Consider the following 20,971-nt stretch of genomic DNA (forward strand, 5'->3'; position numbering starts at 1 on the left):
TAATAGGCCGAAAATACGATTTATGCAGTGTAGCCAAAAATTCTCATATGGATCCCCAAAACGGAAAGTGATGATAGAGATGGAGAGGCCACGGTTACTTTGAAGATAATAATCTTTAATAGTTGAGATAAGGAAATTCAAAAATAAAGGGAAAGTTAAGAACTCTGATCGCCTTGCCTGATTTCGTTAGGATTAAGTAAATATAAAAAGAATTCTGGTCGTACTGACCTAATTTCATTTTCGCTAGCCATTTGAATCACTTAAATGTTCTGTTTAATTTGAGTTCTTTTGTGTGAAGTGTGATTACCTTGATCACATTGTATGAGTTCTGCTGCATATCAGTTCCCTTTGAACCGAAACATAAATTTTGAATCATTGCTGAAATTTAAATGAGGAATTTTAGGTAACACCCGCTACTTTGACAATTTTTAAATATAATATTTGAAAGATTATTTCGTAAAAAATTTAAATATTTTGTTCTATGCAAATTTCGATATGAACAATGAAAATAAATGCCAAATATAATAAATATATAATAAACAACTCTTAGTTTTGTTTTGAAAACAGAACAGCAAAAAAGTTACAGAAATATATAGTTTTAAGTTGCTATATTTTTCAGTAATGCAAATAACTGAAAGTATTCTATAACGGTTTATGATCTGAGAACGGTATTTTGTATGTTATTTCAGAAAATCAGTCGAACGTTATTTAAAATAAGTTATTATTTTGTTTAATGTTTTGCTTTTGAATGTGTATGTTTGATGTGATATGTTTTGTACTAAAGCTGAATAAAAATATTTGAAATCCGCTATATGTTGACATAATACCGCTCATACGGGAAAGTGGCTAGTGACACTGACCGCTGTAAAAAAGAGCCCGGGTTCGAATTCTGGAGAAGGCATGGGTGTAAATTGTCTGTCTTTTCAAAGGATGCAACGGTGGCCCATTTATTAGTTGTCTCTATAATAACGTGATCACTGCTTTCAAACTTAGCAGTAGCGACGCCTACAACGGTAGTGCCCGCCATTGGAAATGAAAAAAAAAAAAAAAAAAAAAAAAAAAAAAAAAAAACATTGCCTTACTAAACCTTTTAGATGTATATTTTGAGCTTACTTCTCAACTTTCATTTAAGCATGATTTATTTAGAAAAAGGAAGAAAGAGAATTTAACTGAATTAGCGCACACACTGCGTGTAGTGATAAAGAAAAATTTTAGAATTTCTGAAAAAAGTAATGCTATAATCACCAGTCTACGTATGATGCGGCTTTAACGAAAGAATTTTTAATCTACATGATACATAGGAAAGTAATGAAAAATAGAATAACTTATTATGACTCAACGCTCACCGATTACCAATCAGGTTTCAAACTCAAAAGTGAGCAAAATACTTTGTTAGGTGCTTATCATTTCTCGCTATGACCATGCTTTTACTCATATCCCTCTCCTCTTCAAACAAGAGAGTTTATTCACGGAATGTTACACAATTACTGTTCTAGAAAACACTTGCAAGCTTTAGCATTGTCACAGTGCCAGTTCGTAATCTTATTCGCATAAATTATAAATTAAAACTATTTCCAGACTAAGTAAATTTTGTATTATTTTTATTAGGATTTAAAACTAACATAACTGCATGAGAATATTAAACGTATCTCTACTGTTTTAGAACTTAAAGAAATACTCGTGTGAAATGTTTTTGGGACTACCAGTCGTAACAAATTTATGAATTAAAGAACATTACTCATTAGTGAATCACAAAAGAATATTACTGAAAGTAATTTAAGGAAAAAACAAATTGACCTCGTATTGTTCTAATTTATTTATTATCCGATTCCTCAAGGCTAATTTGAAATGAAGTCAAAAATTAAATGTTTCTCTAAACTTTTGTCGTAAAGGCACAAAATGTTTCATTCTCATATTATTACTTATAATGAGTATAATATTTTCCTCAATATAAATTTAGAGTATATTATTTATCCGAAATATAAGAAATACAAAAAGCTAGATATTGAATTTTATGCAAAATCAATTTTCTTAAATTTAAATGTGCGAAAATAGGAATTTTTGCGTCATTTATAGATTTCTTGAATGGAGACTATGTGTCTAAGGCTAACAGTTGCGAAAATAAGGACCGGATAATATTTTTTGTGGAGATATATCAAGTAATATAAATAAAGCGTAAGGCGTTTGGCTTAATAATCTTCAGAAAATAGATCGAAATGTTTTGGAAGGCGGAACTTTGTCCAAAAATGTTCTTGACCTAAGACTATCGAAAGAAAATAATTTTTAAAGCAGTGCCAAACCTGAGTGAAAGTTTGCCTTTGGTAACTAAAAACTTCTTATTGTTTATTCTTTAATTTAATAGCTGTCTTTTTTGAGCGCTCAGAATAAACTGTGCACCACCTAAATCAGTTCAGGTAAATGCAGATTTCAGTGTTTTTGAAAACTGAGAAAGAAGTTTCGATAAAACATTGAAATTATGGGAACTTAAGCAATGAACGCAATATTTTAGTTTATTTAAAAGCATGTATAAAAAATAGCTGCTAACTAATATTACTAGGGAGCTGAAATTATACAAATCTAATTATATTTGGCGAAAGAGAGCTGTTTTGGAGATTTTACAAAATTTTAAAATTCTAGTAAATTTCATCAGAAATGTTGTAGGGTTTCCTTTAGTTAACTAACATTTTATTCAAATTTTTGTTATAGCTCCTGAACTACTCAACTTCTCCTCGTATTTCATCGCCTGGATGTAAATTTAAAGTTAAGTGAAGTGAGTATTTCAACGGGTGAATCTCGTGAGTTTCTTTAGAGCGTGTTTTTGCTAGCCAATGCACGTTTCGTTGCTTATTTCGCTGTTACGTTAGTACGCCCTTGGTCTTTTCGGATAATTGTCACGCCTGTTAAGTTTTGTTGAATCAACTTAAGTTAGCCGTAACCTAACTTATCGTTCTAATCCAGCCTTATTCGATTTGGACTTGAATTGGTTTATGTTATAACGTTCACGTTCCACTACAAGTGATCGGTGTTATTGTAAAGCACGAACTACGTGCCTTTCTGTTCTGAGATGAATTAATAAAGACTTATTTCCAGCCTTCTTCTGTGCTGGTGTTTAATTCACGCCTGTGCGAGAATTGGCCAGGTTCATTTGTAGGATCTAGTTTAGTTTATGTGGCCTAAAAAGGCTAGATCTTATAAGGTAGACATTATTAATAAAAAATAATATTTTTTGGATCATATATAGAATATCGGCAGTTTATTTTTTGTCAATATTATGTATTTCTGAATGAGATTCATGTATATATTGTATATTTCTAAATAAGTTGAAATTTCAGGGTTCCTTGTCATAACTCCTGATAAAATACTGACATAAATAAGTCTGCATTTATTAAATCTGTGTAATGGTTGTATTTATGACAGTTATGAATTTCCACCATGTAAGCATTCGAAAAAATTAGAAGGTGAATTTTCATTGAACCTATCCTGTATGATTTTGTAAGACAAAATTTTTTGTTTCGATGAATTTGCAATTTTTTCCTGACATAAATTCTAAAACCCTAATTGTAAACATTTGCGTTTTGTATTATTTTCCACATGTAGGTTGGTTTGATTTTGATCATAACAAATCAAGCTAAGGTTTTCTGCCTAAGGAGACTACTAGCTAAGGAAAACTCGTTCATATTCTCGTTACTCATGGGGAAAACCACTGAAACCAGTCCGTTCACTGGAATGAGACTGACGTAGAACAATCAATATTTAGCGATTTTTACCACTCTACCGTCGATGAACACTTTGCGCTTGCGTGTTTTATATTATGTCTATTAAATTTTCTTTTTGGTCTATTTTGTTCTTGTACGCAAAAATACATGATAGATATATGTAATCTTTTTAATTTTACAAACTATGCTAGTAAATCTTTACTCTATTAATGTAAAGTATGCATATGCATCAACGCCCATTTACAGTGACTCAACCCCCCCCCCATTTAACATATATGGGATGCAAAGTATAGAAAATGTAAACGTTCTTATACATTAGCCGTCACTTAAAATATTCCAACTTCTCCGTAACCAACAAAAATCAATATTCTAAGCCATTGATTCTTTGGGGTCATAGGACCTCCCCCATGGTCAAGTGGCCAGGCCGTTGAATGACGCGAACCTGTTCCTATGGGGTCTCTACCTGAGTTCGATACCAGACGAACGAGCGGCTGCATGTTGGTTTTTGTGGTTTTCCCATGAGTAACGGCTTACAAGCGGCCGAGCTATAAAGTCGCTGAACACTGGTACTTCGGCCAGGGATTCGAATTTAGGGAACCAGGCTGGCTGCATGGGCGTTATCGGGATTTTCGCGATTCATCCTTCCCGGGCGTTCGTAATTCGGTAACATGTATACGAGTCAATTCTTTCTTGAAAGCCTTCAAGACGGCATCCCTCTCCTTAAGCACGTAGCCCTCGAGTGCTTTGCCACAATTACGTAAACAAAATACCGCGCGTAACGTGAATAAAATCTAGTTTCGCTCAGAAATTCTTCCACAAAAGCATCTCTCCCTTCAGACAGATAGCCCTCGTGTGGTTCGCCAAATTTAGGGAGCATGAATTTATGAAGCCTGAGCAGAAAGTAATTTACTCTTTTAAATTGCTCTATAATATTTATAATTAAAGTGTATAACAAACGCGCCGATCAAAAATTGTCTGAGAATTCTTCAAAACTCATTGCTTTTATTATTGCTTAACTTTAAAGTGTTGTTAAGTTAACGTAGTTTGCAGCAACAGCACCTAAAGGAAAAAATTTGAAAGAAAGGAATTTAAAGTGAGGAAGGAATTTTCATGTATAGCAGTTTCCTTTTGCTTAAAACTCTAACGGGTAGAAGTACATACGGAAGGAGTATTAATATTACGTAAAGGAATCATATCATGGAAAACCTACTTTTGTTAGATATGCGACTGAAGAAAAATGGCTGCTGAGTAGATTCCGTACAATATCAAGATTCTTCATTGAATTGATACATTAAAGATGATTCGGAGGGCGTCGCAAATTCCACGAAAGCTCTTCCACTCCATTAGCCGTCAAGCTCTAGAACTGGCGTACTTTCTGCATCAGCTGCTTCAATTCAAACAATTCACGTATGGTACATCAGCTCTCAAACAAAACAATATTTGAAGGGTTCGGCGGGAAACAGTGGTCTAAATAATGCGTACTCTATACGTCTTTTTTACGTACTAGTTAAATTTGTGACTTTAAGTAATGACTTTAGGGCACTCTACAAATTTTTTACTTAAATTATTAATTTGTCGTGTCATTATAAAGTCTTCTTTAGCTTCCTGATTAGCTACTTCCTAGAATATTATAATTTAGCAGCCTGTGAATTTTTAGATCCAGGCCAGTTTCTCTTATTATTTAAAATTGCTTAGTTTTTCAGATATATTTACTTTATTATGTTAGGCTAGGGAATTAGAATATCTCTAACCAAACAAGAGTTGGCTACTTAACGGAAGCGATAATTTCGCAGAGAACTAACTTTTTAAGTAAAACTTGCTTATATCCGTTTATACATGAGGAAAGTAACGACGCTCATACATGCATCCTGTTCGCCTGGAAAAGAACCATGGTGGAACTACCGGTATTCAGCTACTTTTACTACTCGGCCGTTGGTGAGCCAAAGGCCACTAAACACTGGTATTTTGGCTCGGATTCAAATCTTGGTGAAAAGGCTGATTACATACTAATTTTTGTTATTTTCCACATATGTATCGCGCAAGCGCTAAACCGATTCGCCGTATGTAGATACATGTGTCCGCATTCTCCAGTTACTCACACCCTTGCTTGTGTATCGTGAACACAAGCCAATTCCTCTTAGAACGTCCTCCACGAAGACATTACTTTCTTTAATTATTTATGACATGTGCTTTGAAATAATCAACAGAATAACCCCAAGAAAAAAAATTGCCCTAACTGCGTTAACATTTTCAATTAGATATAGGAATAAGTCGTACATATAAATTGCAATACTGAATGGTTATTGTTATTAATAATGAATGATACTTACGAATACATGTATGCGTATCTTCTCACAAAACTTAAACACCAACCAAACTTGTGTTTAAAATAACAGTAAAATTATTGTTATGTATTATCATGTATTTAAAGGGTTTTACTAAAGCTTTCATAAATCAGAAAGTAATCTAACAGAATATCAGAAGTTTTTGCATGCAGTAATATCTTTAAGTAGTATCTAATAAAATAATTTAGAAATAAGTAACTAAATAATGACTAAGGAAAAAAGTCATGAAGGTAGATCTGTAAAGACAAGTTTTCAATATAGGTCCATTTAAAAATTTTTAGAAAAATTTGTGGAAATAGTCACTACGTAAGTGTCAAAATGAAGCGTAGAATAGACGAAACGTTTCCAAAGTTAACTGCGTGGATTGCTGAGAGATTTCAAAACAATGTATGTATTTCTTGATAATTTCTGTTTTTTCAGTAAACGTTGTGATGATTTTAAAATATATTTCGGTGTTCTGATTTTTAATATATCTAATTGATAAGTTTCATAAATATTTGCATCATTTTGAAACCAGTAAATTGTGTTTTCAATATCATATGCTATTTATCTAGACACAGCATAATATTTTATGGGTTGTCTAGCGACATATTTTTAATTGAAAAGATTGGGCTGGTTTGGCTCAGTTGCTCATGGCAAAGCACACCAGTGCTATCTGCCCAAGGAAAGAAGGATGCCTTCGTAAAGGACTTTATAATGAGAACTAGCTCGTATATACCTTATGCATGAGGAAAATCACAAAAACGGCCACGCAGCCAGCCCGTTCACTTGGAATCGAACACAGGTTGGAATAACCAATGTTTAGCGATTTTACCGTTCGGCCGCCAGTGGGCCCAAATTAAGCGTTGATTATGTTTCTAAACTATGCATTTATCTATGTTGTAAACATTAAGCTAATACAAAAACAATTTGATGCATTAAACTTTGTGCGATTTTATAATAAACATTAAACATTTACGATAACACGTAATGCAGCTAAATGAAAGGATTTCTCGAATAAATGCTATTTTTTACTTGCAAAATTATGGTAAAAAAGTGCTACTTTTTAGTATGTTTATAAAGTTAGGACTTTTTACACTTAATATACATTAAAAAGTTTTATTATATATATTAGATAAAATTCCATGTCATAGAATTTGAAATAATAATATAGCTCTCATCAAGCAGATTACGGGTAGTGCGAAAATTCCTTTATCTGATAATCACTGGCAGATATACCTACTATTAATAGTATCATTATCCCGAATGTTTTCTTCATCTGATTCATTACGTCTACAAACAAAATAAACAGCACTGCGAACAAAACTACAAACTGTCTAATTTGGTAAAATATATTGATGAATTTTCGTTCCTTGAAAATTCGATTTTATGATTTTCTTCAGAATCTATAAACTCAATATCATTTGTAACTGTATACGTCTCGTAACATAATTAATATAAATTCGTTTTTTCCATAACTGAACGTTTTATGATTATTCAATTATGTTAATTAGGAAGTAACTGTTACAAATGCATTTTATTCGAAAATGGTTTTAGATTATATTCTGGGAATTAAAATTTGCAACTACGATCGAAAATGGCACATATGACGAGGAGATGAAAGTTTAATGCATTGGTATCTTTGGATTCATTCCATGCAATTTATCTTGTGCATATGGAAGCTGCCTTCATGGCTCCATTTCGCTTTATGCAACATTTCCATTTCCATGCCACCAATTTCACTGTCTTGAAATTTGTTTACTTCAAGACAGTGGGGCTCTCATAGATTGTGATATGTTTACACGCCTGTGGGAAGGAAACGTTATTTCATAGTTAGATACCGCAACAAAAACATGTGATTCATCGAGCACTTGCGAAATACGTACAGACAGATAATCTTCCGTTGCGGCTGATTTCATTTGTCTGACTTAATCAGAACCAGATCATAACTTTTTTATCTTGGCAAGGACAGCAAGATTGTGCCTGTCGTTGTTATGAGCCTTGGGCTCCATATACAAGGTAACCTTTCCTTGTAGGTAACAGGCGACATTGCTCATTTCCGCCCGAATTTTGAAGGCGACAATCTCAAGGAAGGAAGGCTCCCTCTTCCCCTCCCACCAAACTGATCAAGAATTTTTTTTTTTTTTTTTCTGATCGCCATATAATTTAAGTGCCTTCATGCAGCCAAACACTATATGTTTACAAGTATCCATACTGTTATGTCGCGAATTTTAATTATTAATATGTGCTTTTAGTTATTGTTATTCTAGTACTTTTTATTTGTACTCATGTGCATTTTAATCTGGAAAAAAATATTGCTAAGTTGTTAAGGCTTTATTTAACTTGTTATTCTTGAGTAGAAAGTGTAACAAAGACGAGAGACGGTTGCGAGGAAACATCTGGTTTATTGCCCTTTTTACTAACAATGCCGGCAGTAGGGTGTTGTGTTGTCGCCCTTTACTAATGGCGTTTGAAACGAAAATCGTCTTGCTTTCGCTTTGTTATAGTTGCAATTTGGTTTACTTCAAGACAGTGGGGGTTGTTGTAAGATTAGGTAATTGGATTCTCGTATAAATTAGTTTCCGGGGGGTCCACTTTACTTCCCACTTAGTGTGTACAAATGTTTTTTGGATTTCATTGTCAGAGTTTCTTGTTTTTGATTCGTCTTGGGGGTGTAATTTTCTCAGTTTAGATAAAGTAAAATTCTGGTATTGGTGTGATTTTAATTTTATGATTTTTTGTAAGCCAATGAAATTTTCGAGGGCAGAGAGGAGAGTTTACTTCGGTGCTTACAGCTTGTTAGAATTCATTCTGATTTTCGAACTAAGAGGAAGACAAAAGAAAAATAGTGCGGGGTCTAGCTCTCGCGAGCGCCGGTTGATGATTTTGAGCAGCGGTGATGTGAAAGAGAGGAAAAAAAAAGCGAACGAGGGGCGTGCCTTGCTGCCGGCTTTGCTGTGCGGCCGGTTCCGGAGCAAGAGGGCTTTGGTTGCGTTGTTCTTTTCTCTAGTGGGTTCATTCTTTTCTGTGAGATGTTTAAAAGTTTTGTGTGAGAGATGCAAGGAACATTTTCCTGCGAGATGTCTAGAGAAACGTGCGATAGCTGCAAAGACCATTTTACTGAGAGCTGATTACTACTTTAGTACGAGATAAAGAGCATTCTACCAAGAAAATTTAGCACAGATCTCTCTTCACCCGAATCGCAGGTTTATCTCCAAGAGCCTTTTTTTCGAAATATTCAGCATAAAATGTTGATTCGCCGCTTTGATGATGTTAGTGATCGTGCTAAAATCTTGTGTATATTCAGCTATCTATTATTGAATTGAAATAAAGATCCTTCTAAATTGGACTATTGGTTCCCGCCTAATAGAGAGATAAAGCGATTCCCGGCTGTTTAAAGAATTATTAGACTGTAGTTTCTACTCGTGATTTTTAATAATTTTAGACGCTTCGGACAGGGTTGTGACAGAAGGAAAAATGGGCTTGGCTCATTTCCCTGTGGCTTGGACACTAAAGATCCTGCTACCCGGAAAAACTGTCTTAAAAAAAAAAAAAAAAAAAAAAAAAAACTGTCTCATCTGTGAGTGAAAAAAAAAATTAAGATTATTTTCTCTTTCTCTTAAGTATTCCCAAATGCCATAGTGGAACAGTTAATAATGATTTATCTACATGTTTATATTGTTATTATTTATATAAATTAAATATTACAGTTAGCAAAATTGAGAAGTGATTTATTATATCAAGTGATGGCCAGTTTTGGGATGTTTAAAATTTGTTTCACCTACTGAGTTTGTAAGAATGTCAGAAATTATTAGTTTTTGATTTATTGAATTTTGTCAGAAAATGTTAGTTTCTAATTAATGAGAACCATTTATTTGGAGAATCAAAATATGTTTCCCCTTCTGAATTTGTGAAAAAAATTTTAATTATAAATTAAATGTTTTAATTATTGTAAGCTGAAATTGTGTGTGACAGATGCGATATTTTCATTGTAAAAATATGTGGTAGGGGATACTGATCAGTTACCCAAATATTTACTAATAATATTATTATATTCAAGAATTTAATAAATGTGTTTGATTTAGAATTTTAATTGCGCTTGCTTATTTTGTGCGGTAACTTACTTTGGTTTGTCATGTCACTTCATTTGTTTGAGACGGCAGGCTTTTAAGAAACATGGAGCTTTAATTGAATTTGGGGTTATTGTTTTTCGTTTTGCATAGGTTACTCACAACGCGAACCTAAAATTTAATTTGTATTACCACTATACTATTGTTCGATATGATATATGTTCTTACGATATAAGATATGATTATATTTTTTTGTTAATTTGTCCGGCACCATAAGTTGAGTCAAAGTTATGAAAATTTAAAACACCTAAATTTCCGTTATTCAACAATGGTGCCGTGACCTCGCGACTGGCAAACCACTAGAATAATTTTTGTGTATATTATTTGAGTATTATTTTATATTTGATTTCTATTTTCTTTTTATGTGTATGAAATTGCATTTTTTATTATAAATGATGAAATTTTCTGCGTTCATCTAGATGTTTGATTCATTTATAATTTAGTTTTAAAGTTTTTGGTAAGAATTGCATTTGTGTTAATGAGTTGATTTTGCTTATTGCGGTTTGAATAATTGCTTTGGAGATTTCTAATTTTTAATTAATTAATTTAGTGTCAGAAAAGTATATTTTTGTGTTCTAAAAATAGTAATTTTCTAAACTTCTTGAAATGTGTTAATAGATTTTATGAAATTTGCGCCTAATATAATTGAGTAAAAAATTTGGTTTTGAATTTATTTTGGAAAAATCTGAAATGTTTCTTTCTTAAAGTTAATTTTGGTTAGATTTTTAAAGTTGCGCGGGACCAGTGATAGTTTACTTAGAGATTAATTGAATTTTTGGAATTTAGTTTTCAGCCGGAGTGAAGTTTCTTGTTTAGCTTTTATGAGTTTCAGTAATTAATTTTCTACCTACTTTGTGAGTTTTGTGAAAATTTATTGCTGTCTGAGAAAAGTGTGAAAAAAGTAGAATAGTGAGTTTTGTGTTTCAGTGTATTTGTTAAAAAGGCACAGTACAATACCTTCTCCAGGACTTGAACTTGGGCCGATCGGGACGGCAGTCAGAGTCACTAACCACTATCCCTGTGCGCGGCATAGATAGATATGATAAGTCTAGAGAAAAATTCAATGATATCAGATAATCGGGAAAACATGAACTGTCCATTGAAAATGCGATAGTATAAAAGCTGAATTATCATTAAATAGATCGTATCATGGAGGTAATAAAAGACTAAAGGCTTATATAGACTCTAAAATATCTATTTGTTAATTTTAATTTCTATTCGATCAGAATTCTTAGACACATTCATTTGAGTTGTTCGTTAATCATGTGATGTGAAGGATGTTGAATACATAAAAAGTAATAGTAATAATTTACAAGCGTAAAAGAAAAAGCTTAGGAAAACAGATAGTAAATTTCGAAGAAGATTCCACCTACCACATTAATATACTATACATTCTTGTCAATGATACCTCCAGATATGAGTTGGTAAATTTTTAATGATCTTTGAATTGATTTTTAGCAATTCGCGAAAGCCAGAGAACTCAAGGGTCAAAACGTGCTGGCGATTTCGGAGGAAAGAGAAAAGTAAAAACTGGGGACTTCTTTCATTTTGAACGGATCTTTGGCAAAAGGACGATGTAATGGATATTCATCTGGAAGATCATGACAACATTGTCAATAATCTATGACTGATGAATAAGCCAATAACTCCACTCGGTCATTAACTCCATACTATGACACAGTAAGTTGTCTCATGTTACACAAAAGTAATAAAAAATCTATTATATTACTTATAAAGTAATAAAAAATCTATTATATAAAGTAATAAAAAATCTATTATCTATTATATTACTTTCAGTATTTTAGAAATGAATATAATCACAGAAGTGTGCTTCTTATTATGGAAAATATCTTCCTCTTTAACGTAATTTATAGGCTTCGTTATAGTAGATAAAAGTACCTTCTATTGAATAACAAATCTTATGAAATGGTGCACTGAGCTCAGCTACTCCGGGATGTAATGGATCAGTGCATTATTATATCCTCTTTATCTAGAATATATTTGTCTCCGACAAATAAAATTTCCAAGCTACTGGCTTTTAAATAGTATTAAGCCTTTTACTCAAAACTGAGTTTGTAACTATTTTGCCAAATTTGTAAATGAGTTTGATTGTTAAAAATGAACACATATTTTTTTTGTTACTTTGTTTGAAAATAATAATATCTTAATATGAAAAAGATACTTTAAAAAGGAATTTTAAATTAAGCACAAATGCGACCTTAGCTTGGCGAGAATTTGGTTAAAATGAACAGCTTTTAAGGGCATTCAAGACAAAGTTTCTTCTTTTTCAAGAGTAAACATATTTTCTCAAAGATTTTAATCACTATAGAACACAGATCTTATCGTTCCATAAAATTTTGTTCCACATTTATGCCAACATGAGATTTTATTTCTTCATCCTTAAATTTAAATTTTACATTTGCATGTCCATTTTTCCTATTATATTTGCGTAAGGTATTAGATAAAAGTAGGTTTCTGTATATTCCAAAAAGCTGCGGATAAAAAATAAGGTTACATCTCGGATATGTGTGTGCAGGAAACGAAATTTTAATACTAAGTTCCGAGGCGAATTTTTATAAAAGTTTTATATTTTTTTAACTAGAAAAAGATAGAAAATGACTTGTCTGAATAGTAGAAATCCGTTATATCGCATATATGGAAAGGGATTGTTTTATATCCTTGTTATAATAAAACAGCAGTATAACAAACCATTTTATCCTGGATGTGAATCTAGTACTACAAAACTATACGGTAGTTAAAACGTATTTTTACATTAATTTGTTTTTCAATTTTGTTCTTATAGCTTTGCTATTATACTGTAATGAATCGGACTAAAAATCTTACATTTTACGATTCCACAAAAGAAATCATGCAGTTTAGTTTGGTGCATTTCCACACAGTATTTCTTTAATGCAAACCGCTATGTCTTCACGCTGAGATAGATAAATCTGCACATATTTGGGCTCTCTGTATATACATAGTACCTCTTAAACGATATCCCATAACATCATTTTAATTTTATGTTAGTCCACTTGAAAACGCTTGACTCTTGTCCCATTAATAGCAGCTCATTAAGGGGTTATATTCAAGACTGAAGCTATATTTGCCTTACCTTGATAAATGATTAAAGTAACTGCTAGCTGATTTACAAAAATGAGACTCTCTTTTAGTTTATGATGCAATATATTATGGTATCATACATAGTTCAGAAAGTAAATGAATCCGAAAACATACAAAGAGATTACACGCATAAAAAGAATAGGAAGTTGAATTAGAATCTGCGAATCAACAAAAACTAGAGAAGCTAATAATACAGTTAAAATATCGAAGGACTTAACCGCACCCATAAATTAGGTTGCTGAGTGAAGTTCATACAGACTTTGGAAATTCGAAGTTATTATACCCGCTGCCAAATTAGATTAAAGTTTCTGATTTTATACTAAGCGTGAGGGGAAGCATCCAATTTTAGCCACGAATATTTTCATGGGTACTTTTTTAACTCCACGAAGAGGGATTCTGGTCTTGCGAGTTTTTCAACTTAGAAAGCGGCGCATGTAGGAGGAGAGCGATTTCGCATCGTCTATTGCTCTTCTGCCGTTGTGTGTGAATAATTTTTCAATTTACAGATATCTAGTGAAACTCCTGCTGCAATATTCAGTAAGCTCCTTTAAAGAATGGAAGCAATTTTTTTTTATCTGCGACGGCTTTCTGGAAACTATGAAACAAACACTACATCTCTAGATTTTAAGAGGAAGCTATGGAAGTGCTTTGATAGCAGCCATAATCCCTTTATAATATATAATGTAAAAACAAAATATTTTTTCCATAAAATCAAAATATATGGTTCTATATTAAATTTAAATATCGTTTATGCTAGTTTGATCTATTATAGTAAGTTCAAATTAATGTTTCTTTAATGGAAAGGAACAGGTGATATGGCGTCCTTGTGATCACTTATGTTACTGAATTTGCATTTCTAAATGAACTTGAATGTCGGCACGTGGCTCGAACTTTTCGTATTCCTCTCAAATTGAAAAACTGATGAACTGCCCAAAATCTTTCGGAAGGTCTATATTTTATTTCAGACATCATTTGTAGAACAGAAAAGGACTTTTCACTAATAAAATGTTTCACATGTGAAATGAATTCTATTTCTTTAGAGTTTTGCAATTTACTTAAGTAAATTAATGAGTTTTCTTATTAACTAATTAACTGGGTTATTGCAAACACTCAAAGCATAATAAAACGCCATTAAATTAACTTAAATAACCTAATTGTTCTAATATTTTTATTATTAATATATCAAGTTATTGCGGCACCCGATTTGTGTAATTAGGTTAAACAAAAAGTACTTTAAAACCAAAGTTTCACTCATGATAAACCTAGCAAACAACTAAACAGTAAATTATTTGATTTGAGCAAATTCATCTGCTTATATCTATATCTATATATTATTCCGTATTTCTGGAGAACGTTTAATATACAAATAGTTATCAGAAGATGATACTAAAATCTTTGCTTTAAACAAGTCTTCACGTTTATCTAAGTGAATATGATTTGAATATTGTCGCTCTCAAAATATCAGTTTCCCACAAAGTACTTTTATGAATATGAGGTGTTTGAGGTCAGATGGATTAAAATACGGTATTTCGAAATTTATTTGATTATTTAGATAAAGATGCAAAAGCAATAAATAATTCAATTCTAAAACAAGTAGTCGAATTCCCTAGTGAGTAAGAATTTTCAGACTTGAATTTAATAAACCAGTATGCAGGTTATCACAAAGAAGAAGCATAAGTTTAAAAAGATTATTAATTATCTAGTTGCATTAACTAATTCTCGCATAGCAAACAGAAACCAAGCGAAAGTAATCTTGTACAACAAAGATAGTTTCTGGCACATCTAGATAACGGCTGCAGTGAAAGATTAATTCACTAACATTGCTTATGTGTATCCCCCACTTCTATGTTGCAATATCCTCTAAGTTTATATCCTCGCTTCGAAAACTCCTGAAACTATTATTTAATGACAATTTATGGTAGTCCAGACCATAATTGCGATTCGATCCAGTTTAGTAAAAGGAAGGAGTTGGACCACCACTTCCCGAAAATATGCTCTCGCCCTGATATCCCCCTTTCTCTCTTGAGCAAACTCATATTTCAACACGCCAGCTATCTGAGGAGAACGATCGTTTTCTGCAACAGCTACTCCGTGCGGATATCACTCATTAACCTTAATGAGCAAGAGCCATGAAGTCTTTGACTGATGCGACTAGAGACTCCTACTAATTGATGTTGTTTGTTTCACCAGCTAGTTGACCTTAATCTTGGAAGTCATTTTTGAGAAGGTTTGCTGTTGCCGGTCATTTTTAATATTCGACGGCTGATTTTAATAAGCTTTCTTACAAGAGCTTAGGTTCTTAATTTTCTCTTAAGGGAATAATTTTTTTTCTATCTCAAAAAGTAAAGAACAGTGCTACGACATTTATTAATTTCCTTACCGTTGTTAATTGCTTCGTTAGTATGCTAAATGACATCATGACATTAGCTATTCAGTTCTGGATACATTGTGCAAATGCGGTGGTCTTTAATCGTTGAGGTTTGCGCCATTATTTGACGGTGCTTAAGCGAAATCCATTGTTTTAAGTACACACATATATCGCAGAACAATACATGTCTTCAAATTTTAGCTTTTTTAAAACGCTCTTGAATTGCATTGAAATTAAGGCGTTTCGTAACATCAAAATCCTGACATTCAATTGTTCTCACCTGTTTTTTAAAATCCCTTTAACATGTCCTACTGTAAGTAAGTAGTTATTCTTTGTTGTGAATAAATCAATTCATTCAGAATTTAATTGGACAGGGTTTAAAGAGAAGAGAGTGACGAAAAGGATGGAAATGTAATTTTAATTCTTCCTCGAGCAGGGAAAGAAAATTTTAGTTCTTTGCATATCAGTCGATTAAAAATAAAATTTAGTAATACTTATATTAGAAATGATTTAACTAGAGTGAAGATAACCAAAATAATTCGCATAGTAAAGTCAAATTTAACCTACTAATTGTTAGAATTTTTAAGCCGAAAAACATTTTAATTAATTACCTTTTATATTAATATGCAGAAGAAAAATTTCTATGACAAGTGAATTAAACAATTCATAGACTTATTATCACATCAACGCTCAAACTGCAAAAATTGTATAGTGTAAAATATTTACATTCTACAATAAAATATTTATCACATATCGCGGGTAACTATCACTGTCGCGGGTAAGTACTTTCACGAGTAAATCACGGGTAACACTTTAAGCAAAAATGCAGTAATGAGAAAAATAAGATTTTCTATTTTACCTGAAGAAGAGTATGTGAGCTGATGAATTATGGCACGTTATTTCTAAAATGATATTTAATTGTAGGTAGATTACTTTCGTGGTTTCAATAGTATACACCACCGCAAAAATGAACACCAGCTGTTTAGTTTTACTGACATTTCAGATTAATATTAGATAATCTCTCGGTGATTTCTACTGAGAAGTTCGAAGAGTGAAATTTTTCTATTATTGATAAAAACATCCTGCTGTGACAAGAGAAATTAACTGTATTTCTTTATAATATTTTAAATTGTAAATTTAAAGCCCCATACGCACATCAAAAATATTTTGAAGTAATTGATGTGCTAACAGTTAAATGCTAAGCCACTCTTTTGCAAATAAATTTTTCTCGATCATTTTCTCATCTAAGATAAACGCAGTGCACCCTCTAAAAACGACCACCAACGATTTCAAATAATTTATGATCCTCATGGAGATACTAGTCTTATAATGGTGATTTTTAATGACACCTCTCTATGTTCTTAAAAAAATTGTCATTTTTAGATGCAATGTTAGGTAAGTAATAGTGACGAGAGGTTTCATTATGCTAGTATTATAGATGGAGAAGGTAAATTAGAAATTGATTTTAAGAAAGAAAACTTTGACACTATTAGTCCTCTGTAAGGGCAAGCATCAATTTTACCACCTCATACTATTATAAGTATAGTACACGACTTTATAGGTTTATGGACACATTTTGCTGATTTAGAATTTTTCTGTACGGGAGCCATATAAAAATATTAATTGTGTATTTCTTTAAATTTATTTCCTTGAAAATTTAAATTGATTTCGTAAAATTCTTTACCTTCTTTTACGTTACTTTGTAATTTATATTATATGTACACGATAGTATTTAAGGAATAAAAGCCGAGATTTATGTTTTTGGGACACCCTGTATAAAATATTACTTAGCATATTTTCCCTGTTTTGATATAAAAGTGAACGCAGTTGTTCATTTCAAAATTTTTTGTTGCTGTTGTGTAACAGATTTCGAAAACTTACTATTCTATTTTTGTATTTATTTGATATTTTATAGATCAATTTTTCGTTTATTTCATTTAATTTTCATGTACGTATTACAATGATTAATTCTGTTTTGTTTGATTTGGATTTAGTCCACTTAAAATTGTAAATTTTTAAGCTTTATTGCTCGGCCTGTATTTTTTCAAAGTTTGCATGAATTTGTGTTCTTTTTTCAAATATTGGATTAAAAAATTAGCAGATGGTTTTGTTTCAAAGTACGGGATTATTAATTTTTACAAGTGTTGTTTTTCGACTGGATTTACTCAATATAATTTTTTTAATTTGCCTATTTTTTCTCTATTTTTTTTAATTTGTATATGTTTTTTATGCTGCTATTTTGGAAATTTTGCTTCTTTCTTCAGCCTGTAGGGATTGGAGTAATAAAGACACAGGTTCCTTTTATTGCTTTTTTAAGATATAGAACTTATAGGTTTTTCGCTTCAAAAATAGGCTTTACTTCTTTTGCTGTACCAACTCCCTGATAATGAGGCAACGAAAGATGCAAATTTCATGTTAATTATTGAACCTTTTGTTTTTGCATGTTTTGTTCCCAATTTCTTGCAGTTTCCCACTGTGCTTCTGGTTCTTTTGGTATTCGTATGTGATTTATTCCAAATTGAATATATAATGACTTTTAAACACATTTTTTATTTTGCATTTATATATACATAATATATAATTAAAGACATAAAGTAAGAAATTTAGAACTAATATTTCATAAAGTCCAAAAATTGAAATTCATAATTAATAAATTTCAAATAAATGCAAAAAAGAATTGACAAATAGGTGACATAAACTCATAGGTGTCTGGGTTTGTCCTACGACGACCTGATTAAGTCTCCTATGCTAGTTTATGACTTTTTGAAGGTGAATAAACTCGTAGACCTCGTCTAGCAGAAGCTAGACTCGAGGATTGGTAACAACAAAAATTGAAAAATGTTATAACCAAAACACTTTAATGTCAAACGAAATATCTCAGGTTTCAGCATTTTCCTAAACATGCAATGGAATTTATTTATTCATAGAAGCAATGAAATATAAAACTGCGTAAATTAGATGTCTTACATTAAAAAAATATTCATTTACTTCTGTCTTCTGCAAAATTAAGATTTTGTGTTAAGTGACTCTTGTGACTCTTTTTGAGCCCTGCAGTTTGTCGCTTAAGTGATCTTGCAAATACAATCATGTACTGTGGTATCATACATAGAACATAAAAATGATAATTCTATCATTAAATAATGAAATCATCTCGATGAACCGATATAAATATATAATATTTCCAAGAAGTTTATGTATTATTGTAACACAAAGCGAACAATTTGACAAATTGTATAAACTTGCAAATACTGAGTAATCAGTCAACAAACTTTTGCTGCGGCGCATAACTACAGACAGTATTAAGTACTTAAAACCACGAACTAAGAAAAAGCTTTAGTTATTGTTGGGTTAAAGCTTGTTAGAATTTTCTTTTCAGTTTCTTAGGATCTTTGTAGTAATTAGAAAATGCTAAATTTTCTTTGCATATTGAGAGTTATATATTCGCACAAAACGTTATAATCATTAAAAAAATTCTGAAAACTTGTTAAACTTATGTGTAAATTCAAACTAATATGTAGCTGAGCTTAACTTCGAAGCTATTTAGAAGTTCAAAATTTAGCTTGTAATTTTATTGTATTTTTAATATTTTTACAGGACATGCAGTTTGCTTTAGAAACTTATTTAAATGATTGAACTTTCCAATTGATTTTCTTCATTTCTTGTAAATATGGAGATTATATTCCCATAAAATGTTTGAAAACACCATAAGAACTCAGAAATATAAAAACTGGCATAAGACTTGAAGTACTACTCGAAGACAGGTAAGAAGGGAGAATATGATTGTCGGCAGAAATTTTGCTTTAATTTTATTAAAAGAACAATGCGTAATTGACATAGTTAAGAGATATATTAATCATTAAGAAAATAAATGTGTTAAAGATCAAAGAATATTCTTTTCGATTATAGAATAATGTTTGAAGTATTGAAATCTTAGGAGAAATTAAGGTTCGAAGTCGAAAACGCATGATTCAACATATCATTTAAAACTCACTGAAATATAATTACTATCAAATTATTGTTCGCCTAACTGAATGCAAAAACTAACAGATATTAAAATTTTAGAACCCACAAAGAAAAATGTAGAGGAATTATTTTCTTATTTTTAGCAATTAATTCATTTAAAACCTTAGAAATAGTACAATATATTAAATCAGTAAATGCAGAAAATGTAATTATCATTTTTATTAGTATTATTAATTTTAGCAATTTAATTTCATTTTCTTTATTCAGAATTTATAACTAAAAACAGGTTTACAAATGTTTGCAACCTAAACATATTTAAATGCTCTCTTGCTTTCCAAAAATTTGGTGATGCTAAAGACTTCTACTAGTCTAGAACAACTTCAGTGCCATCTTGAGCATAACACATCTTGACAAGATTTGGGCACATAAAATGAAAATAATAAATAATTACATGTTAGAAAAAAATAATTGCTTGTTAATAATAGCTGTTACCTGCGATGAAGGGTAGTTGACAAGAGTTCGTGCTGTTAAAAACTGCCAAGATGTTTACGATAAAACTTTAACAACTATTGCCATAATAGACGTGGTGAAAATTTCCAGTGTTTCTTTGTTTGAGAAAACCGCTAGTGATCTTACCTGTAAAAGAAGAAGAAAAAAGAAATTATTTTAACAATTTGGTGTTTTAAAGCTAGAATTAAATTTCTCCATGAAATGTATACATTGATATGATGAAACATACACATCGAAAAAGTACTTGCACTGTATTTTTGTATAAAGAATTTTTGTATAGAATGAATTTTACACAAATTACAACTGATTTCGAACGACATATGGTTATAAAATATTGTAAGAATTCTTAAAATTATATCTGATACAAATGACCATACATGTTTGTAATTTTCTAGCAAGTATATTTCAAGAATATAGATAAAAGTATCTAATATTGGCTAACGCTGATCTTTATAATTTTATTTTTGAAAATAAAATCTGATCTTTAATTTCAGGTAGCAGTTGTACAGCTGAAAACGTTCTTTTATTTAGAATAAGAAAAAAAAAATCCGATTTCAGGCTCTGATATTATTGACTGAAGGGAATTACGTAATCACGGGAAAACATTTAAAGCTCACGGATGACTTCATGGAGGATAATTTTAGGGTAATAGCTCTCATTTTTAGCACAAACAAGGTCAAAATTCTCATTAAGCCAGCTCGCTCAACCTCTAAAATCAGAATACACATTAAAAGATTAATCTTTCGCAGATTTAACAAATTTATTGTTTTTGGGAACTGATATTTATAATTTCGAATGGGGTGTTTAGGAATGTGTATCAGGATAAAAATAACTGCTATT

General features: G+C 31.4%; 1 protein-coding gene across 5 annotated transcripts in view; it reads right to left on the reverse strand.

Annotated features, from left to right (window-relative positions):
* The window catches only part of LOC118187717 (neural cell adhesion molecule 2-like), a 1,091,694-nt gene that overhangs the window by 800,179 nt on the left and 270,544 nt on the right, over window positions 1-20,971 (reverse strand). For 4 of the 5 annotated variants that reach the window (XM_085815342.1, XM_085815343.1, XM_085815339.1 and 1 more), the window contains exon 2: window positions 20,114-20,257. The exons of the other annotated variant lie outside the window; for it this stretch is intronic. The gene's annotated coding sequence lies outside the window, so the exon portion shown is untranslated. The remainder of the gene's footprint in view (window positions 1-20,113; window positions 20,258-20,971) is intronic. 5 annotated transcript variants of the gene reach the window in all.

The sequence above is a fragment of the Stegodyphus dumicola genome, chromosome 4 (genome assembly GCF_044657685.1).
Source record: "Stegodyphus dumicola isolate Sdum_Otavi_A_Nest chromosome 4, ASM4465768v1".
NCBI lineage: Eukaryota > Metazoa > Arthropoda > Arachnida > Araneae > Eresidae > Stegodyphus > Stegodyphus dumicola.